Source organism: Mus musculus, chromosome 1 (genome assembly GCF_000001635.26).
Source record: "Mus musculus strain C57BL/6J chromosome 1, GRCm38.p6 C57BL/6J".
NCBI classification, from domain to species: domain Eukaryota; kingdom Metazoa; phylum Chordata; class Mammalia; order Rodentia; family Muridae; genus Mus; species Mus musculus.
Genome location: NC_000067.6, coordinates 125874707 through 125898668, shown reverse-complemented (window position 1 = coordinate 125898668; position 23962 = coordinate 125874707). Strand labels below are relative to the sequence as shown.

General features: G+C 43.8%; 1 protein-coding gene across 6 annotated transcripts in view; it reads left to right on the top strand.

Annotated features, from left to right (window-relative positions):
• Nucleotides 1–23962, top strand: part of Lypd1 (Ly6/Plaur domain containing 1) — a 45554-nt gene that overhangs the window by 14507 nt on the left and 7085 nt on the right. The window lies entirely within an intron of this gene.

Here is a 23962-nt window from a genome sequence, read left to right as displayed (position 1 = left end):
TATGGCGGGAGCATGCAGAGCGTGGGGTAAATATGAATGCACATGGAGGTTCAGGCCGCCCTCCATGGTGGCTCCTTCAAAGGGCATCAGTGGGAGCAGGTGTCTGAGGCTGGACAGTGGCTTTTATACACTTGTGTTCCTTATGTAAGGCAGAAGCACTTGGGTCTTAGGCAACAATAAAAACTATTCAGAAGTAGCAAGAATAATTTTGCACTAAGTAAAGAAACCCAAACTGTAAACTCAATGGTATTCCAGCTATAAAGAAAGCAGGGGATTCTCTGGGGTTTTGTATTTCCAGAGGGGAAGGCAGTTAGTGGACAGAGCTGCGGCCTAGACAGATGAATTCTCTAAGTTTCTCTGAAAGGCATTCAGCTTGTCACTTGCTATTGGAAGAGAAAGAAAGAGAAAGAGAGTCGGAGACAACCCTTTAGTGCAAGAGATGCCAGAGGAAGCCCCAACACTGAAGTCTGGGTGTAGAAGCCAGCCAGGGGTGCAGTTCATCTACACCCTGTCGGAAACATTTCTAGTCACTGGTGTTGGTGATGGTGATGTCCAGGGCAGGACAGAAGGACATTCTGACAATTATATCATTGTCCCTTATCCACAAGCCTAAGTGCCTCATCCTCTTAGAATTTCATAGAATATTTTCCTAATAAAATGGGAAGACAACCCATTTGTGATTCTCTCTTTTTCTCTGCTCTCTCTTTCTCTCTGCACTCTCTCCTTTGTCTAGCTCCTCTCCCCATCCCTCCTCTCTTTCCTGTACACACTCACTCCTTTCTATGTTCTCTCTCTCCCCCAGCATCCTTCCCTTCCTCCCTCTATGTCTTTCTCCTTCCCTCCTTCCCATCCCTACCTCTCACATGCACATACTGATTTTTGACAGCAAATAAACACTCACAGAATTGCATCTGTGGAAGCAAACCAGTTGCATGCTAAAATGGCAGATAGAACCAGTGATGAAAGATTTTTAGCATAACAATACAGTCTGACGACACACTGAATATTTCCATTTACTTTTTGGTTACATTTGAAACAGCTGACTCATGCCTGTTCTAACAGTTGTTTTTAAAGACATCCCTCTGAAATGTTGCCCAGCCCCCAGGTCTTCTAATGTGCCATCCTGCTTTCAAGGCTGGCTTGACTTGGCTTAATCGGAATGCTCTCAAGAAACACACATAAAGCATGCAGTTAACTTGGTAGTCAAGGTAGCCAGAAGACCAGACCACCGCCATCTAGTCACGTCCTCTGGAACTCTGTTACACTGAGACACCAGCTGTGTTCATGGACTCCCTAGACAAGAAAGAAAATGTTACATAGGCTTATAACTCCCTCCAAATCTTTCCCTTCACCAGCACCCAGTTCGCCCATGCAGGAGAAGCAAGTTCAAACGGCCATAGAAACTCTGTTAATAAAACGCAAGCCTTTCAGACACACTGCTGATGAATAGACTTACAAACCACTGAATTCAGATAAATTTCACTATAGAAAAAAAAAAGAACATGGTTATTGCACTATTACCTGTTTTACACTTATGGTGTGTGTGTGTGTGTGTGTGTGTGTGTCCATAGGCATGAATGTGGAGGCTAGAAGTAGAGGTTAGGTGTCTTCCTCAATCACTCTCCATCTCAGTTTTAGACAGGGTCTCTCACTGAACCCAGAACTTGCTCATTTAGCTAGTCTGGCTGGCCAGTAAACCCTAAGGATATTTCTGTCTCTGTTTCTCCAGTATTGGAATGATAGGTGCCTACTACCGTGGCTGCTCTTTTGTTGTTGTTGTTTGTTTGTTCACATGGGTTTGGAGGGATTCAATTTGGGTTCTCATCCCAGGCAAGCAGACCTTATACTATTTCACCAGCCCCTAATAATCTGCTCAGTTGTTTCAATTCTTGTGTTTCCTATCATTAATATAATCATCCTGTCTATTGGCAAATCTAAGTCCAGTCTCACACAAGCCCCAGGCTGCATGAATTCTATTAGCACATCAGCATAAAAGGCATTAACTCTGTCCTTTCACTAGTCTGCTCCTATGAACAGTCACCCAGTTATTGCTGCTGCCAACGGGCCTCTGTTCTTCTACCCTGAACATTGCTTGCTCCATTACTTAAGGATGCTTTCAGCAATAACAGTGACTTAGGTGGAAAAACACTTAGCAGTCACCTAAGGAGACAGTTCACTAGTGGGCGGTCTTAGGACTTTCCCCGGGGACTCATGACTTCTTCTAAAGACTCAGGCTTTCTGTGATTTTCTGATTACTTCCTAGGCAAGCTGGGAAGTGTTTGTCTTTAGGCTGTTGCAGCTTTGACATAATGTCACCTTTAAATTCTAGTTGAATGGATGCAATCACACCAAGGTAACATTTGTTATAAACTTTGCCTTTTGTTTTCCCTTTTAAATGTATCCTTATTTATGTGTATGTATGTATGTATGTATGTATGTATGTATGTATGTATGAACGAATGCCATGTATCAGTAGGTGCTCATGCAGGCAGGAAGAAGATTGGATTCTCTGGAGCTGGAGGCAGGGGTGATTGTGAGCTATCCAGTGTGGGTAATTGGAACCAAATGTGGGTCCTCTGCAAATGCCAAAATTTCTTAACAATTAAGCCATCTTTCTAGCCTTTTTGAGACAGTATCTAATGCAGCTCCAGGCTGTCCCCAAACTTGTTGTGTTACCATAGATAACCTTGAACTTCTTGTCTTCTTGACTCTACTACAAGAGCTAGGATTCTAGGCATGTACAACCATGCACTTCATGGGGGTGTTGGGCATCAAACCCAAGATTTCATGTATGCTAGACAAGCCCTCTACATGATGAGCCACATTCCCAGCCTTTAAATAAGAAAATATTCCCAGCTCCTCCCATTCATGACCCTTAGAAGCTGTAAGCATCAACTCTCTGTCTACTGCCTTCATCTTTTGAAAAATTCATACACAAGAGCAGAAACATTGGTGCACAATGCTTCCAGGGTTCCCTGGGAAGACGGCCCAAATGTTTTCTTTGCTTGCAGAAAAAACCACTGCTTTGCTTAAGTAGAATATTGAAATGCAATCAGAAAACCTTTATCTTGGTCATTTTCACACTCTGGAAAGAAAGCAATAGTTATCCTGACACGTGACATTTATCACAAGATTGACAGGACATGCCAAAGATCGCATTCGTAGAATTCTGTGAATAAAAGTTTAAGTAGGTGATGGTCCAGCAGTTAAAGCACCTGCCATATAAACATTAGGGTTTGGGTTAGAGTTTGGATCCCTAGAAACAACAAAATACGTTAGTGGGTGATTGTAGAGTTTCAGCTGCAGAAGGTGGAGGCAGGAGATGGATTCCCCACAGCAAGTTGGCTTGTAAGACTAGCCTTACTGCAGAGCTAGGGGTTTGACTAAGGACTTGTCACCATGAATAAGGGGAAAGAGTGGCAGGGAATGATTCCTGACATTAAACTTGGACCTCCACATGCACAGGCATACATGTGCTTGCAAGTGCGCGCGCGCACACACACACACACACACACACACACACACACACACACACACACACACCAAAAGTTGAACAAGAAAAAGGAAGTCAAGCTTGAAGTTTGACTATGAATTTATTTTCTGCAGAGAAAATTCCCAGTTCGTAGTGTCGAATAAGACGGCTTGCTGGAAGTACTTGAATCTTTTTGGCTAGTTCCACAGGGAGCCATTATCCCAAGGACTTTCTTCCTAAATTTTGGTGAACTCAGATGGCAAGAAACTGCTTAGGAACTTTGGGCCTCCTGACACTCTTTCTACTGTTTGAGAACAACAATCAGAAGGGTATCAGGGTTCAGAATGCAAAAGCACAAGTTATAAGTCACAGATGAATGCTGTGATAATAAATCACATGGGGGTGTGGAGACCACTCAGTGGATAAAGCACTTGTCTTGCAAGTGTGAGGATCCTAGTTCAGATCCTCAGAGTCCATGTAACGCCAAACTCCACAGCAAATCCTGTAATCCCAGTGTTCTAGTAGGCTGGGAGGTGGAGACAAGAGGCTACCCAGAAGCTCATGGGCCTGGTAGCCTGGCATTCATAGCAATGTACAACAGAAAACCCTGTCCCCAAAGGCTGGAAGATAAAGACTGATACCAAACCGTGTTCTCTAACCGTGTTCTCTATGTGGGTACACAGACACAGACAGACAGACACACACACACACACACACACACACACACAGACACACATACAGACACACACACACAAATTATACATGCATAATTATTTTAAAGTTACAAAGAAATCTACTTCCTTCTTTGACTCTTCCCTGACAAGCTAGAGAACAAAGATACTAGATACAAACTCCTGCACAGGAACTCCCACATACGCACACCTCCTCCATGGCCCTCTGCTTACTCAGAAGTTCCTATGGCACAAAGAAATCCAAATCAAAGGAAAAACTGAATGAAACTACCAAATGGCCTCACACATCATGGGGCTGGCTGCTTGTTGTCATCAGGACCTCAATGGAAATAGCACCAAAAATTAAACTCAACCTAAAATCATTCAAAGAAGGGAATATAGGACAGGAGAGACGGCTCAGCTGGTAAAGCACTCATCTTGAAACACAAGGAGCCCAGCCCAAATCTTCAGAACCTATACCCCAAAGCCAGGCATGGTGACCTGCAATCCCAACACCAGGGAGGCAGAAACAGGAAGAGTCCCAGAACTGATGAGGCAGTCTAGCCAAGTCAATGAGAGACCCTGTCTCAAAGAAGATAAAGGACACTCTTGAGACGACAGCCAAGATTCTCCTTTATCCTCTATAAACATGGACATCTATGTGTGTGAGTGCTTACACACACACACACACACACACACACACACACACACACATACACACACACACACACACACACACGTACATGAACACAGCACACAAGTATACACACGCACTAAATTTTATAAAAACATATCCCAACCCTCCTATAAGATGAACACATTCCAGTTACATTGGCTCACACCTGCTTTCTTGTTGCTGTTTTAATACTGATTTTTAGTGGCTTTTACAACTCCTTCATGTTACCCTAGTTCCACCTGGCTAGGCAGAGGCGGTCCAATACAATCACGATGAAGGGCAGGCAGAGTCCCCTTTCCTCAAACAGCTTGTTAGCATTCTCATTTGCTTGCCTTGACATCTGCAGCTCAGACGGAGGGGATTTCATTGACCTCTCAGTTATTCACAACCAGGGCAAAATAGAAGTGCTTAAGAGCTGGTATACAGAATTGTTCAAGAACAAACGCGTTTCCAGGCCCTTTCTCTTTATTCAGGATAACCAGAGCCCTCCTAGCAGTAAGGAGGCCTGAGCCTCAAGTGCAGACAGGCCTTTTGTCCCAGAGTTGTTCCTATTATGATGCAGAGGATGTCAAAAATCCTTACGCGGTGTTCTTTAAAGAGAAAAAAATAATACATGCTTGGGAATGGATCGAAGATCTTTGTTCTTGCTATCGCTTCCAAGGCGCAGCGAAAACACATATAGTTCATTCCAATTACCCGTCTGCATGCATTTTTCTTGAAGGAGCTGTTCCTGGCCCTGCATAGAATATTTATTGTGATATAATCATAACTATGGTGCTGTAAGTGTTGGTTATTTTTCAAGTAGAGAAAGATTAGTCTCACGCTCAGGCAGGCGGTCACAGGAGTGGCAGTTCACCACAGAAGCTGGACTTTAAATTAAATTGCAAAGAGAGTGAAGAGACACGGACTACCCAAGGACTCTGCTTAGACATTTCCCATCCCATTGTTGCTCCAGCAGAGAGAGCAGAGAGAGGCAAAAGCAGCCACTGTGAAAAGCTACTCTGTGTGTGTGTGTGTGTGCGTGTAGAAGCCATGACCTTGGGTCCCATTCCTCAGCTTCCAGCTACCTTGATTTCTGAGACAGAGGTGTCTTTCATGGACCCAGGTCGATTTTTCTAGTTTGGCTGTTCAGCAAGCCCCAGGAATCGGGTTGTTTTTGCCCTTTTCAGCCAGGAAATTTTAGACATGCAACACCAAACCCAGTTTTTTGGTTTTTTTTTTCCCCGTGGGTGCTGGGGAATTGAACTCAAGTCCTCAGGCTTACATGGCACTCTGCCTATTGAGCCATCTCCTCAGGCCAGGAGAATAGCTTTTAAAAGCACACTTATAGCATGTGGGTTGTAATGGAAGTGTGTCCCAGTCTTTCTGGGTGACCCAAAGTCCCATCTTTTGAGATAGGGGAATGAAAGGCTTTTCAGTCCCAATATAGAGGAATGACGTTCACAGGTCTAGCAAGAACAATGCTAAATGATCATGTTATGTGTATCTATGTCCATAGGCTACTTGGAATGGAAGATTAGTTTAATGTTTGAAAAACGCTTAAAGAATAGCGACTAGAAAGTCATTCCTGGGATGCTGTGTATACTAGGACGTTAGTGGAATCAAACCGACTCTTAAGAGTGCTTGGTTGTTGGCCTTCTCGCCCAAGTTCTGAAGGAATTAAGAATGTAAAGGAGGAACAGAATGGCTGGAACCAAAAACAGTCTGTAGTTTTAGAAGAAGTGGGATGGTAGGAATGGGTTGCTTTAGGGTAAGAATTAGATATACATTCAAATTAGCATCTTCCAATCAGCCAGTTTCCCCATCACAGACAGGGACAGACATGGGGAATATCTTGACAGAAGTACAACGTAAAGTGCATGTTTTCTGTAAGTGGCTGACTCCCAAGGGTGGAGGGGTGTGGGAAGAGCAGCAGCATGGGTCCAGTACACTCCTCCCGGACTTGTCAGTGTTCCATGTCTCTCCACCCCTGATGAAGAATAGAAAAGGTGGGAGGCTCAGATTTACAGACAGAGTTCCCTCCATCCCAAAGGAGCCTGGAGATGATGAGAAAGGATCCTTCAAGTAGTCTTCCAGGAGTACCACACATTCTAGGAGGGCCCAAGCTTTCCGAGGTCACAGCTTAGGAGTGTGACTGTCCGTATGCTCCCCCTCTGTCTGTCGGTCTGTCTGTCTCTGTTTATTTCTGTCTCCTTGTCTCCCTCTCCCTCTCCTTCTTCCCCATCCTCACCCCCCCCGCTCTCCCCCTTCCCCCTTATCATTAGTGTGAACAGTGTGCAAGGATGTTTGACATAGTGTCTCTCAACCACATGACAAAATACAATAAACATTTCATTTGGGAAAACTTGAAATTCAGAAACAGAATAAATAGAGCTGCATAAACAGAACAGTTTCTATGACCAAAGTCGGTTTGGCTAATGTCAGTCACTTGCATAACAGTAGTTCAATGACAGCCATGGGTGATATGGACTGAAAACTTGACAGGGTCTAGAACCATCTAGGGCAGGGTGGGTCTCAACCTTCCCAATGCTGCGACCCTTTCATATAGTTCCTCATGCTGTGGTGACCCCAACCGTAACATTATTTTCATTGTTACTTTGTAACTGTAATGTTGCTAATTTTGTGAATCATAATGTAAATATCTATTTTCTGATGGTCTTAGGCAACCCTTGTGAAAGGGTCATTTAACCCCCAAAAGGCCACTCCCCACAGGCTGAGAACCACTGCTCTCGGAGACAAGTGCACGTCTCTGAGAGAATTTTGAAGCTGAGCTCATTTAAGTGAGAAGACATACCCTAAATGTGAGTGACACCAGCCTGTGGGGTGTGGCCCTGATGTGAATAAAAAGGTAAAATCAGCACTCACCTCTCTGCTACCTGACTGTGCACCTAACACAAGCAGCTGCCCCACACCCCTGCTGCCTGGATCTCTCCACATGATGGACTGTGCTCTCAAACTGAGAGCGCAAATAAATCCTTCCTGAAGTGGCATTTGTCATACTTTGTCACATCAGTGAGAAAAATAAACGATATAATGATCAGAACTAAGACATCAGCATAGGTGATGCTATAAGGGACTAGTCAGTACTAGTTCCCACAGTACGGGAACTAGGTTTCTCACGGCGTCTGCATTGGTGCATCCACAGGAAGGGAACGGGCTTCTCGTGCAGGGCCTCCAGGCTCTCCTCTTTTTTCCATTCGAGGGACCCATGTTGCCTTTCCTTGCCACGTCTCCTTCCTCTTGTCTGACCTCTAACAACTCTCCATCCTCCCCTTGTCCTTACTGGTGGTCTTGAAGCTCTGAAGAAGTCATCAGGCTACTGTACACCACCCCATCCCCGGGTTGGCTTTGTCTCCTGCCCAATCATGACTCGCATGATGTTTTGCACTTTTGACAGGAATACTCAGGAGGAAAAGTTCCCTTCTGTTTCTCCTATCAAAGGGGGTGTGCTGTTAGTATGCCCTATTATTGGTCATGTTAACTTTGATGGCTTAATTCAAAGTACAGGCTGCTGGGGTTTCTGCCTTGTAAGGCTTCTGGGTTTCTATCTACAATTAGTAAATAATTGGAGGGAAGCATTTTTCTTTAGATTTATGTTTATGTGTGTCTGTGTGTGCATGTGCGCCTGCATGTAGGTGCCCTTAGAGGCCAGAAGAAGGCATCAGATCCCCTAGAGCAAGAGCTATAGAGGTTGTATGCTAACTAGGCTCTGTTCCTCTGCAAGGACGGCAAGTGAAAGTTCCCTTATCCACCTAGCCATATCTCTAGCTCCAACTCTGTTGGCCACTCTTCTCTCAGTTAACTATAGGTCATGGCTACTGGGTTGACAAACACTTCAATGTACCACTGAATGTATGCTGCATGCTTTCATGTATATTTCAAATTGTGGCTTTAATAAACTATATTATTCATGGAAATAAAGCTGAGGGAAAACTTTAGTCCAACTTTGTTGGTCTCTTAACCAAATCCACATGCTTGTGATGAGTTGGCAGTTTTCTCAGGATTAATGTGAAACATTTCTTCTTCTTTTTTTTCTCAACTCCCTTTTGAAGATGAAGGAGTAGAGGCTAGGAAGGGTGCACTGAACCTTCTACAAGCCCCAACACTTGCAGAGGGAACCTCATGAAAGACCCGGATCTTCTGGCTCCTAGTGTAGTATATCTGTGCCTCTAAACAGCGTTACAAGTTCTTTCTAGGTTATTTTCACTGATAAAAGCTGTTAAAAGGCTGGACATGTGATTCACTATAAGAGCACTTACTGTGCAGGCTTGAGGACCCAGACTCTAGCACCCACATACAAACACTGTGCCTTGCTGGGCACCTCTGACCAGCGCAAGGCACAGACGGGAGGATTACTCATCCCCAGCTGAGCAGAAAGGCACAAGGACAAGGGTCTGTAAGAAGCCCTGTCTCAAGAAAATAAGATGTAAATTAACAGAGCATAGCATACCCTGTCCTCCTTTGTCCCTTCTACATGTGTATGATTATGCATACACATCTTACACAGATGCACACACACACACACACACACACACACACACACACACATACACACACACACACACACACATGAACAAATTCAGTATATCATCAAAGCTTTCATCGCCTGCCTTATGAGCAATATGACTGCCCATTCACCTTCCCAGAAACAACAAGTGGATGGATGACCCTTGTGACAGGTCATGATATAATGTCTCACAGAAAGAGAACTGATACAACCAACATAATCTGGAAAGGTTTATTCTGGCTCACAGTTAAAGGTATACTCAGTCCATCATGACAGGAGAAGGAGTGGTGGCAGGAGTGGGAGGCAGCTGGTCACACAGCATCCACAGTCAGGAAGCAGAGGCAAAGTGGATGCTGGCGCTCAGCCCACTTTCTCCCGTCTATTCAGTCCAGGATCTAAGTCTACAGGATGAAGCTGCCCACTGTATCTTCCCACTTTAATTAACCTAATCTGGATAATCTTTCATTATCATGCCCAGAGGCTTGCCTCATAATCTCCATCCTAGATCTTGTCAAGTTGAAAATATTAACTATCATAGTGACATAATAATTGAACTTCTAGATTATCTCTTGAGTAGCATAGATTCATTTGAAAATTATGTCCCCTGGAAGAAAAGAAACCATTAATTCTCTTCTTCCCATTGTCAAGAATTGTATTTTTTTAAAGATTCAGAAAACAAAAAAAAATCATTTAAAAAATCATATCTGAGAAATTCTATTTTTAAGCTCAAGAGAAGGAGATAGTTACCACATCAACTTTCATGATGTACTTTAGTAGAGTCCCTTACTTCTTGGAAGAGAACACCTGAGCTGAGCACTCTGGATTTAGCATGGTTAAATGAGGATATTTGGTGTGGGGGTTGACTCCATTGTGGGTGTATGCAGGGAACCCTGGATTTTATCCCTAACTCCACAGAGACAGGGCATGGTGGTGAAAGCCTGCAATCCCAGATCTCAGGAGATAGAGGCTGGAAAATTGGGAGTTCAAGGGTATCCCTTGGCTGCATAGCTAGTTTGGAGCTGACATAGTGCATATACACGAGAGTGACTCAAAATACGAGGATGTTACAGGACGCAAAGCATGCTGAGACTGATTTACAGCATTCATGATGAAATTGCGTGGTTTCTGGTTTATAATGTGGAAGCTAAAAGAAGAACCATGACAGGAGGTCAAACACTCCTCAGGGGCTCTGAACTATAACTTCCAGTTGGGGACCTACACAGGTTTTGCCCATAGAGCTGTGGCTTTAAATAGAACATTGTGGTAATGTGTGAGCTTATGCTCATCTTGCTCACACTGGGAACAGCCTGCCAGGGTCTGCTGTAACGTTGTCTGACTTTTCCTTCTCAGCCTGTATCCCGGTCCTTCTTCTCCTGTGGGTTCTGAGACAACAGCAGGGTTTGAATTTGGCCTGAAGAGCAGGCTCTCTGCTGAAGTGGTTCAGTGGGAGAGCATTTTAAAAAATACATCCAGAAGATTGTACCATCCTGTAAAACTAGCCAAGGTTTTTGACAGAATAGCCCTTGAGTATCACATGAGGACCCTAGGGAGACCCTTTTTTTGATATTTATCCTAAAAGCAAATGCCTCAAACTGTTGGTGGTGCCTCTCACAAAGCTGTAGAAGAAAGGCTTGGTGGAAGCAATATGTTTGAAAGGTGAACAGACTTGGACGGGCTAGAATAGACATCTGTAGGCCACAGTTCCCAGGCCAAATTTCATTCTATCTAGCATGGATTGTTTGTGTATATCTACTGAAATCACATCCACTCTTTCTGCTATGGCTGGGGTTTGGTTCCTCCTTTAAATATCACAATCTTGGCCTTCAGCATCGTGATATTTGGAAAGGAGGCCTCCACAAAGTGTGTACTATAGAAATCATGAAAATGACTGGTCCAATGGGATTAGTGCCCTATGGAAGAGATACGCACAGAGGAAAGATTCCATGAGTGCACAAAGACAGCGTGGCTTGTTTAAGCACAGAAAAGAAAGCCTTTGAGAGGAGGTAATTCCCCAGAATCTTGATCCGGAACTTCTAGCCTCTGAAACTAGTGTATACAATTCTGCTGTATAAGCCACAGACTGTGGTGCTGTGAGATGAGAATCCAAGCAAATGAATGCCTCTGTTTGTGCTAACAAACTTTTCTTGCAAGACGCAAAGCCCAGCCATTCACAAATTGTGTGTGGCTGGCAGCTTCTGTGATACAGTATCAGAATTGGATAGCTGTGATGAGTTTTTATTACCTATGCCTTCTAAGGAAAGTGTGCATACTCCTGAAATAGACAGATTAGACGTGAATAATCCAGTGAAATAGTAAGGGGGCAAGGAGAAGAAAACACCTATTTATGTTTTATTTCTATGACTGGGATTAAAATGCCCTGACAAAAAGCAACTTAGGGAGACAGGGTTTATTTTAGCACACAGTTCCATGGTACACTCCCTTACTGTAGGGACATCACAGTGACTTGAGCTTCAGACAGCTGGTCACACCACATCCATAGGCAAGAGCAGAGAGGACTGAATGCATGCATCCACCTTTGCTTGCTTGCTCACTTGCTCACTTGCTTGTGCTCAGCTCTATTTTTCTCTAATACCACACAGTTCAGGAAACCCCTAATGAAAGATGCCTCCCACAGACATGCCACAGGGCAGTCTTTAAGATTCTCTTCCCTGGTGATTTTGGGGCGTGTCACATTCATGATTGAAGGTAGCCATCACTTCCTTTTAGTGGGCAATGGTCAAAAGAGCATTGACCCAGTCACCTGCAGGAGTAGTCTGTTCTCACCTGGCCACCTGCGTGTTGAGATTTAATGGTGCAGAATAAACAGGTCTACTCCACAGTTGAAGTCTCTGAAGGGCATGTTGGGGAGCCTGTCTTCCAACAGACCTATAGGAAATGGCAGTAAGAACAACCGGGCAGAAATAAAATCAGGGTGATGGAGAAGACAGCCTGAAAATAAACAGAGGAGGAACAAACTGTCTGGGCTTTGCACTCCAAGGCTGGGGCTCCCTGAGTGTCAGGCAGATGTACTGCAATCCCGACCACCGGGTCCAGCCAGGTTGTGTGCATAATGAGTTATTGGAAAGGCTTCTCTTTGGAAGAATTAAAATTAACATTTATAATCTGTGCATGCTGTCTTCCTTCTCAAAGTGGTGATTTGGAAATTTAGAGCACCTATAAGGGAGCAGCCTGGGTGGTTCTGGGAATGTGCAGATTTAAAAAATACCAGGTGATTCCACACTGCTGTCTGTAAACCACCATCCTCAATGCTTGCTTCTCCCAAGGTGAAGTCCTACCATTGATCGTACCTGGGGAGTAGGTGCACCTTCTGGCAAGTCCCTTATAGGGGTGTCCAACCCAGAGCTCAGAGAATCAGATGAATGGGCACACAGACATTTACTTTACATGACATTGCAATGAGATAGAGGTTGTTGTCATCTTCAAAATTCACACTAGAGAACTGTGCAGTCAAGTTATCACACACATAGCTATACCATCTATATATATCATCTCTCTATATTCTATAACTATATATCTCTATCTCTGTATCTATCTATCTCTAGATAGATAGATAGAGGAAGAAGGGAAAGAAGAAAGTAAGGAAGAAAAGGAAGGGAGAAAGGAAGGAAGGAAGGAACAAGGAAATGCCATATGGTTTTTCAATTTTGTCCTGGGTTGCATCCTTGCTTTCTGGGGCTATATGTGACCCATATGTTGTATTGGACCCACTAGCAAGCCTGGTGAGATATTTTTAAAGAAAGAAGGCCTAGGGCAGAGTGATAGTACCCATTCCTGATCAGTAGCCTAACGAGGTTTGTTGCCTATCTGCTTCTAGCCTGGTCAACTTGCAGCAGGCTTTCAATACCAGAATGTCAGGCTGAAATCCACAGTCCATCTCAGAGTAATGTGGAATCCCAGAGTTGAGACCACTTTCAGGCTGGCTTGCTTCCAGTCAAGCTGTTGTAGACGTTTGTTATTCTGTCCACTAAAGCTATGGTGACCCAGCTATGCTAGAAGCTGGCAAAAAAGAGCTGAACTCCAACAAAGAGAAAACACCATCTTTCTTCTTGCCCCCGTGTAATCAATAATTCAACCTTGTAAAGCAAGCTTGATGCCTGGGAGAAGGCTTGCTGCAAAGAAGATAGAGGCCATACAGCATCCACCTCCGCTTCTACAACTTCCTTCTTTCTCCTGTCTTCTGTACCATCCCTGGCTTTGCCTTTAGTCTCTCTCCATCTGAATGTATAATTTATGCACATGCCGAGAGGTGGGCCAGTACAATCTAGGAGGAGCTGAGAGAGAGTTATTGAAAATAGGAGAAAGAAGAGATCATTTTAAATGCCAGGTGGATCTGTTAATGATTATGGAAGTCACTGCTTCCTCTGTGACATAGGCTATGGGCTGTATGTACATAGTTGTTATTACTGGTGTGTATTGAAGGCATGAACACACCATACCCTGTAGAAAGATGTTAACAGCAATAATTAAATCTGTAACAGCAAACTCCTTCTTTGTGCTCATCACTGCTGTGTGTGTGTGCACACGCGCGCATGTGCGCATGTACATGTGTGCATGTGTTTATGTGTGCACATATATGGAGGACAAAAGACAGATTTGGTATTATTCCTAAGGTAGTATCTACTGTTTGTTTGGGTTTTTTGTTTGTTTGTGTGTTTGTTTGTTTTGTGGCATGGTCTCTCACTGACTTGAAACTCGCTAAGAAAGTTAGACTGGCTGACCAGGGAGCTACCTCCCTGCCTCCAGGGATCCCCCTTTCTGTTTCCCCAGTCCTGGCTCTACAGTACAAGCCTGTGCCGCCTATGTCCTCAAACTTGCAAGGCAAGCCCTTTACTGACTAGGCTATTTCTCTGTCCACACCATCACTGTTGGAGCTAGAGTTACAGGTGGTTATGAGTTGCCTGGGTTCGATTCCCCAGGAAGAGTAGTAAGTTCTCTTAACCACTGAGCTGTCCTGAGAGCCCTTTCTCTTTGCCACAACATTCTAACTTTTCAGCATAACTCTTGGGGGCATTGTTTTCCACGGTTTGATTCTCTATGCCCAGGAATCAAGTGTCATTGCTGTAGTGGAATGAATTCTCTGAGAAATAATGTCAGTATTTGGCTACTCTCTCCTTCACTCGGCTGCCATGCCCCACCATGCACAGCTTAATAAGTTGGAATAATAGGAGTGACTTCCTTGGGGAGATCTGCTTGCAGCAATTGTAAATCCAGCATGCATAGCCACCTAACTGAATCCAAGAGTCCCCGGAAGGATGGAAGGATGGCCCCTCTCCAAAGCCTTAAAGAGGATTAAACACATGCCATCTTGGTTGATTTGGCGATGACAGTTGGTATGTTCAACCAAGCTTCTGGTCTGCAAATCCAACCTGTGAGAAGCTACCAGAAAGTCACAGGACCCATCTCCGTGTTTCTGTGAGGTGGAGCACTGGAGCAGCTCCGAGCTGGAGGCAGCTCATCTGTGGTTGATAGACAACTCTTTGTCAGCCATCCCAGCCTTCCGGCAGTGGCTAAGTCTGAATCTCACTCTCCAAGATTAGGGCTTCGTGGCTCTGCCTGTGTGAACCATGGCCTGGAGATCTGTCTTAGATGGAACCTCAGTTGCTGAGACTGCATAGGCCTAAAAAGGAAGTTCTGATAGCACTTTACAGAAAAGCAGTCCCTCTAGTGGGACCACTGCACCCTCTTCTAGCCTTTCTTCCACCCTTTGTTCACTCATTCATTTATCCATGTGTGTATGTACGTGTGTGTGTGTGTGTGTGTGTGTGTGTGTGTGTGTGTGTGTCTGTGCATTCATGTGTATGTATAAGAGTAGGCTATACTGGACAGCCAATGACCCCCTGGAATCCTCATGTCTCTGCCTCCTAAGTACTAGAATTACAAATGTGTGCCAGATAACATGCCTGGCTTTTTAAGGTGGGTTCTGATAACAGAACTCAGATCTTCATATTGACATGACAAGTACTTTGCTTGCTGATCTGTTTCCTAGGACCTCATCTATCCATTTGACAAATACTTTTGAAACAATGGGTGCTCTGCTGTAATTATTGGGTCTTCCATTCTGTCAGTAGGTCTGTTGGTAAAACATGCATTATAAGGAAAATGTCATGCAATGGAGGGGCAAAAAGCACCTCTCGGTTTCCCAATCTTTCAGAGGTGTTTGTCTGCTGGTCTTGCCTGTTACTTTCTTCTCCCCAATGGGTAATGGGTGGCTGGGCCTCTCAGCCAGCTGTACATGTTGAAAAGAGCCCACCTTATGTTAGGCTGTGGCTCAGACTTTATCCACAATGCTGCTAAAGGTCACACCAAACCGTCCTGCCCTTCATCAAACCCGAATGTTTGCCACTCAGCTACCCAGTGTCACTGCTGCATGCAGCGAGGCTCCGGCTGCAGAGAAGTGACTCGTGGGATTCATATTTCTCAATTCTGTTCATTTATAACTTACAGATGCAATCTATCAGTGAATATATTCCTTCTGTAAAGCACTCATGTATCAAAACCAGGGTTGGAGAGATAGCTTGGCCAGTAAATCACCTGCTGTAGAAGTCTGAGGACCTTAAGACAGATCCTCAGTATTCTGTAGTCTCAGCTCTGGGGAGGCAGGGAGTGAATGCTCCCGGGAGCTCACTGACCAGCCAGGTTTGGCAAATTGGTAAGCTACAGGCTCAGTGAGAAACCATATCCCAAAAAATAAGGTGGATAGTGAAAGTAGAACCCAAAATGCACTTTTGGCCTCCATACATGTGTGCACACATCCACACACATGCACATACATAAACCAGCCATGTATCATAGAATAATCAAAAGTGTTAATGAATAGTTACTGGTCATCTTTCTCTGATTTTACTTAGGCATACAAATTCTCACAAGCAGGTTAGTACACACATCTGTCTAACGCAAGTATTGTATTGTTTTGTGTTTTTCTTACATAACCAGTACACTGAAATGTCATTCTGCCACTTATTTTCCCCTCTCATTGAGAACATTTCAGATCAGCAAAGGGCACTGTAATTTCCTTTCAAGAGATGTTTAACATCCTATAGAATAAGTGTATCTTTTTCCTATTATGTCTATAAAGGGGCTTTTGCTTTCTAGTATAAATGTTCAGTAGGACTGTTGAAGTTGCATGTTTTAAGTTATTATAAAGCTGGGCTTTAGCTTATGGGATAAAGGTGTGCTTAGCATGCACAAATCCATGGGTTGCATTTCTAATAACACAATACAATACGTACATTTACTATCAATCCTTCCAAGGGCTGAGAGATGGGTCAGTGGTTAGGAATAGATTCTTCTCTCGAAGGGGACCCAAGTTCAACTCCCAGCACCTATGTAGGGGCATCATAACTGCCTATAACTCCAGACCTAGGGGATATGATGGTCTCCAGGGTACCTGCACTCATTTGCACATACCCACACATACAGACACACATATATATAGAATTAAAAACAACATTTTGAAAAGTATACAGATCCCTTAGTATTTGTGCAGATTCCATCAGACATCCATGAAAGAGCTTTTCCTGGTTTTATTCTCTGCCTTTCCCCCCTCAGGCTCATACTTGAGCTTAAGGGGACTGGACTAAAGGAAAAAAAAAAGCCACAAATCTCCTACCTTGTGGCACCATACCTTGGGCTTTGGGACATCTCCTGCTTGTGGCTCTCTCTCTCTCTCTCTCTCTCTCTCTCTCTCTCTCTCTCTCTCTCTCTCTCAGAACAAACATCCTTATTTCCAGGAGCCTCTAACAGACACAGCTAGAATGAACATGGTCGATGTAAGACTGAAAAAGAGAAGCTATTTGATTTTTACAACAAATTGCTCATTGGGGGTGTTATTTTCAAAGGTAATTTCAAAATGGTACTTCATTCTCTCACTTTTGATTTCAAATGGTTACCAAAAGAAGTTTGTTTTGTTTTTTACAGCTGTGACTGTGCAGCATCTCTCTTCAGCAGCAGCTAATATTGCCTCTTTGCTGTATCTTCTACCACAGAGATGTTATGCTTGTAAAATGAGGTGTATTTATATGTAAGCTATGCTCCCTCCACACACACAAATATGCACCTGTGAGCATGGTAGGCAGGATAACAGAGTGGGTAAATGTACGGTTTGGAAATCAAGCTTCCTGGGTTCAAATCCCAGTTCTAGCATGTGTCACCTATGTGGCCTGTGGGAAATTACTTCATTGATGCCTGTGTCCATTTCCACGTCAGAGAAAACTGGGTTGGGGTTATTACAATGATTAAATGAGCTACTATTTGTAAAGTGCTTTAAACACATCTGGAACATAGGATGTGCTTGTTGGGCTTTTCTGTCACCTCTACACAAACTAGCGTCACCTGAAAAGGAGGAATCTCGAGTAAGAAAATACTCCCATCACATTGGCCTGTAGACAAATTGTCCTCCATTTTCTTGATGAGTGATGAATGTGGAAAGGTTCAACCCACTGTGGATGCCGCCCCTAAGCAAATGGTCCTAGGTCCTATGATGAGCCAAGCTGATCAAACCACAGAAAGGAAGCCAGTAAGCAGCACTCCTTGATGGCCTCAGCTTCAGTTCCTGCCTCCAAGTTCCTGTCTTGAATTCCTGCCTTGGCTTCCTTCAGTAATGGATTGTGATCTGAATACATAAGCCAAATAGTCCTTTTCCTCCCCCAAGGTGCTTTCGGTTAGGGTTTTATAACAGCAACAGAAATCAAACCAGGACACTGAAAGAAGCATACGTTCCTTCATTAAATCTTAAAAAGGAGATGAAAAAGAGAGGGGGTGGGGCAAAGAAGGAACTGTCTGATTATATTGCATTTTGTAATACAAAAGATCTCAGCCCTTTCCCCACTTGATAGCTGGGAGAAATCTCACTGTGTAGATAAGACGCCGGCTGCTTACCAGCTTCCTGGAGGCAGATGGAAAAATTGGCCACCCTTGCTACTACAACCACCCCTTGATGAATAACCTCAGGTATGGGCAGTTTGCATTTCAGCAGGTGTCAGATAGGTTCATCAAAATGGAATCTCGGGGTCAAGGAGAGTGTGCACCTTGATAGCTGCTGTCACCTTGTATTCACGGCATTCACACCTGACTACCCTCTGAACCCGTGGTGTGAGGAGGACCTGTTTGCAGAGCCCAGAAAATTGGTGCTAATAAGCCTCCTGAACTTTGTCCAAGTGCTAAGCAGGACTTGTACTTCCCCAAGGTTTTAATTTGCACATGTCTTTATGGTGGGGAGGATGAGAGTCACAGCTCATGTGCCCAGGCCTTCATGCCTCGTCTATAAACTGTCATCCACCATGTCCATTTTTAGACAGAGAACTACTTATCTATTTCTTAATAACTGCCAGGACCATTTTATACATTAAGGAATTTATTCTTTGTAATTATTTCTGGTGTTTGCACGTTTGTTCATGTGTGTGTGCATGCATGCGTGCGTGTGTGTGTGTGTGTGTGTGTGTGTGTGTGTGTGTGTGTGTGTAGTATTTACTTGTATTCATATGCATTTACATGTGTGAATGCAGGTACATATGTGTGTATATATGTGTGGGGGTGAGAGGACCATATTGGGTGTGTTTCTCAATGGCTCTTTACCCTATTTTTACTTTTTTATTTTTTCTCTGTCTTTTAGACAGGGTTTCTCATTGAACATGGAGGTCATTGACTAGGGTCCAGAAATCTGTCTCTCTCCACTCAGCACCCCCAGTGCTGGGATTGAAATGTGTTCTGCTGTAGCATCTGGCTTTTATGTGGGTGTGAGGAGCTAAGCCCAGACCTCATCCTTGTATCACAACCATGTTTCCCACTCCCCAGCCCTGCTTTGTGACTTTAATGATATTTAAAAATTAGATTTATTTTTTAATATTTTTTGAGTTTATATTTAATAACATCTCTTGCTTCCTTTCCTTTCTCCATGGCCTCCTCTAAACCCCCCCTTTTACTCTTTCAAATTCATGGCCTCTTTGACACTAATTGTTATTGCATACATATAAGCATATTTACACACACACACACACACACATATTGCTAGTTGTAACCTGTCAGCCCCTGTAGATCTCCTCAGATGTATACTGTCAGGTCTGATCCTGTCACTGGACAACCCATTTGTGTGGTCTCCTGGGGATGCTCACATTTCCTGCTCCCAGCTCTCCTCAGTTGACAATAGTTCTTTGGTAGGGTTGGGCTTCTCTCCTCCAGTTTGATGCGGGTGTCATCCTTGTTCAGCTCATATATGGGCAGTCATGTTGGTCAGACTTTATGGGTATGGCTCTTGATATTACTGGGAGAGACAATCTCACAGCAAATTCTCCAATCCTCTGGTTCTTACAATCCTTTTGCCTTATGTGTGGGGGTGTGTTGTAGATGTATCCATGGGGACTGGGCTCCACAAGTCTGCATTTTGATTGATTGTGGTTTAATGCAGAAGTCTTAAAATAAGTTCCTTAATGAGTGGTGAAGACTACACTTCTTGTGGGTATAAGGACAAATGCTTATAGACTGCTATTAGGGATTATGTTTGTTTAGTAAATATGGGGCTGGAGATTCCCCTCCAATAACCGTGACTTCTCTAGCACTGAGTAGCTGGTTAGGTTTTTAGTACCAGTCATAAACTTTCTCTTGTTGAATGGGTCTTAAGTCCCAATTAGAGAGCCATTGGTTACCACTAAAGCATGTGTGCCACCACTGCGCCCTTTGGGTCATGCCATGCTGATCGTTGATATGGTTCATGGGAATTACAGCTAGGTAGGATTGCAGGTTGCCTCCATTCTTTAGAAGTTTACAATTTTTAAATTTTTTTTTTATTTTTGAGACACATATAACACATATGCACAGTGTTTTAAAAGTATTTTAATTAAAATATTACTACATTTTCCCCTCCCGTTCCTCCCTCAAATCCTTCCCACATTTTTTCCATATAACCCCTCCCTCCCCCAACCTAGTCTCCCTTTCAAATTTTTGGCCTTTTTTTTCTTTGATTATTATTCACACACACACAAAATATATTTAGTATTGCATCTTCAAAGCTCATCACATGGTATAGGATAACCAATTGATGGATTCATCCCTGAAGATTAATTCTTCTTCTCTTAGCAGTCATTACTGCCTCACAGTTCTTTGTGTTTGGGCGGAGTCCTACGAAACTTTCCTTTCCCACATTAGCCGATTACCAGGTCTTGTTTGGGCAGCCATGTAATATCACAGCAGGAGGTTCCCTGTCTTTTCTTGGAGATAGAATCTCCCAGTAGATTAGGAAATCTCTGGTCCTCTACACTCTTACAATCTTTCCTAGAGAAACATCCTCTACTCAAGCTGGGTACCCCATGATCAACTGTTCTCTCTCTTCTGACCAGTGTAGTTTTCTGAGTGGTCTCTCTCTGCTGCAAAGAGAAGCTTCTTTGATGAAGGATGAGAGCTACCTTCACCTGTGATTCGATGAATACGTATTGAGAATGCATTAGGAGTTAATGCTGTCACAGAAAAGTGGCAGAATTATGTCGCCTCTAATACCCACAGCCTCACTAGCCAGCCCTGGGTAGTTGTTGGTTACTGCCAAGTATAAATGCCACTTTTGCATTTAAGAACATCATGCCTTGCTAGTTGCTGTGGTTCACAAGTTTGCAGCTGAGTAGAACTATCGGTTGCTTTCCTCCCTAGGCAGTTTGCATAGTGCCATCTTCTACAACGGTGGTTCACAACATGTGGGTCATAACCCCTTTGGGGGCTCAACAATCCTTTCACAGGGGTTGCCTAAGACCATCTGCATATCAGATATTTACCTTATGATTTATAACAGTAGCAAAATTACAGTTACGGAGTAGCACCAAAAATCATTTCATGGTTAGGGTCACTACAACATGAGGAAGTGTGTTCATTAGGAAGGCCGAGATCCACTGTTCTACCGCAAGCTAGTCCTTAGAGAAGAGACTTTCAGGTTAACTCCTGCTATAATCTTCTGAGTCCCGAGTCTGAGGTATGTGATGTCTTCAGTTACAAGGACTCACCTTCAACCTCTCAGCGGCAACCAAGGCAACAGTAATAGCCTAGACTGTTTCAGAAGCCTCTTAGATTCCCTTGAGCAACAATTCAAAAGGAGGTTCCTAATCCCTGGTGCTTTTTGTTAGATGCTCTATGGCTCTTGCCGGAAGGAGAGTCAGCCCAAGTGACATAACTTCATTTACAGGGTGTGTGTGTGTGCGTGTGTGAGTGCATTTGTGCACTGTACATGTGAAACACACAAAGATCATTTGCCCGTTCAATTCCAGTGAGCTTTATTCCTTTAAGCAGCTGGACTGCTAAATGACAATGTTTTTAAAATTCAAGTTCTGGAATATAGTGTATAAAAGTTAGTATTCTAACAGGTAGAATGGATGGAAACTTGAGAGAATTCCTGTGAAGTGGCACCATGCCTCCTACGTATGAGCATCTACACACTCTCCTTGTATTTCCAGAGCAACATACCTTCCAGGATGGCCGATCAGTGCTAGAAAATCAATCCTTACAAGCATGCAGTTACAGGAAGAAAAAAAAAGCATGAAATTGCATGTTTTAAAGAAAACTGAAAGTACTTCTTTACCTCCCTTTGAGTGTTCCAGGCATTTTGAAGCTTTACTCTTTCTACACGCCCAAACTGGCAATTCTCCTGGAGGAGTGCGAACCTAAACCATGCTTGCCCAGACACCTGCAGGCAATTACTGGGTAAAGGTCCCTGGCTGCTGGTGGGATATGTTATCTCTCAGCTGCAAAAATCAGCATGCAGGCTTGAGACCATTGCTTCTGCCTCCAGTGTCATTATTTTACCTTCTCCATCCCAAATCAAAGCCATTTGTCGATATGAAAATGGTCACACACACCAAAGCTCATTGAGTCAACAATCTTTTAAACTCTTCCATGTGTATGCTCAGGTGTATATTGAATTAGTTATTATGTTCACTGCAGTGGCCAGATACTTGACACAAAAATCTGAAAGGTTTATTTTGGCACACATGCAGGACTGTCCAGGCTTTTGACATTATGATATGACATTACCATCCACAAATGTGTTGGGCCACATCCACAGCTGTGCTGTGACACTAGGTTGGTACAGCTTAAGTTTAAGAAGGATACAGTCCATCACAGGGCAGATAGCAAGAGCACAATGCATCTGTAGTCAGGAAGCAGCATTCACACAAGAAATAGGACCAGGCTATCAAACATCATGGCTGATCTCCAGTGATCCACTTCCTCCAGCCTTCTCTAAATGCTCTAGAACCTTTCCAAGCAGTGCCGCTACCCAGAGACCAAATGCTGATCACATGAGCCTATGGAGGGTATTTCTCACTCAAGCTACAGCTGTCACTGTGAAAGGTTCTATAGCAGATGACAGGAGAGAGTCTGATGATGGGACCTGTGCAAGTTACTAAGCCTCAGTAACTAGCTCCCAGGCTCTGGATCTGCACGATAGAGAAGATCATGTGACCCTTCACCCTAGTACTTTCAAGCCACGCTAGTCAGCTTGTCATCACTGTGTGCTTAAAATGCACACAATGCTTACATTAATCAATGTCGGGAGAAGAAAGACTTGTTTGGGCTAACAGTTTTGAAAGGGCTGTGGAGATCTCTCAGTCAGCAATGTGCAAGCATGTGAGCCCGAGTTTGATTCCCAGAACACATGCTTTAAACAAATCCGTATGTGGTGGTACATGCTTATGATTTCAGGGACTTCAGGCTCACTGGCCACTCAGTGTAGTCTAATCGGAACAGTGAGAGACCTTACCTCAAAAATCAAGATGGGTGGTTCCTGAGGGCATCTGAGATTTCCTTCTGGCCTCCACGTATGTACACACACACACACACACACACATACACACACACACACACACACACACACACACATGACAGGGAGGGAGAGGGGTCACAACTGTCCTCTTTAGGAGTACACATGCTGTGACCTGAGACCTCTCCCTGTACCCACCTCCTAGCTCTCCATGCTGGGAACCAAACTTTTTCTACACAGGCCTTTCAAGGGCACACTATATCTAAATTTATAAATGGAACTAAGTAAGCTGGCATATGATAGCCACCTGTACAGTGCCTGACATCCAGGACGGCCCTTACACGGGGCTATTAAAATTGTAACTCCTTTGAGACAGGACCTTATGTAGTCCAGATATCGTCAAACTGACAATGTAGCTGAGGATGAACTCCCATGAACTCCCATGCCTCTACCTCCCAAGTGCTAGGGTTACAAGAATGCATACTACAACCCATGTATGCAGTGCTGAGTGGAACCTAGGGCCTCATGCCTGCTAGGCTTGTTATCACTGTCACTATTGCTTAACTGTAGTAAACTCATAGCTTAAAAAATAAAAATCACATGCTCATCATAGATGACTCCTGAAGATGAGTGAGTTCTGTGGTCCCTTCAGGAAGCTTCTTTGTATGTGTGGGTGAGTGAACATGTACATGCAGGTGCATTTGTGTGTTGTGTGCACATGTGTGAGGAAGCTAGGGGTCAATATCAGGTGTCTGTCTCAACTACTTCTCCATATTAGTCTCTCTCTGAACCTGCATCGTTAGGCCAGCTGGACACTAAGCTCCAGGAATCCCTTCTGCCTTCTCATGTAGAGTGTGGGAGGAGCTAGGCTTGTGTTAGCACA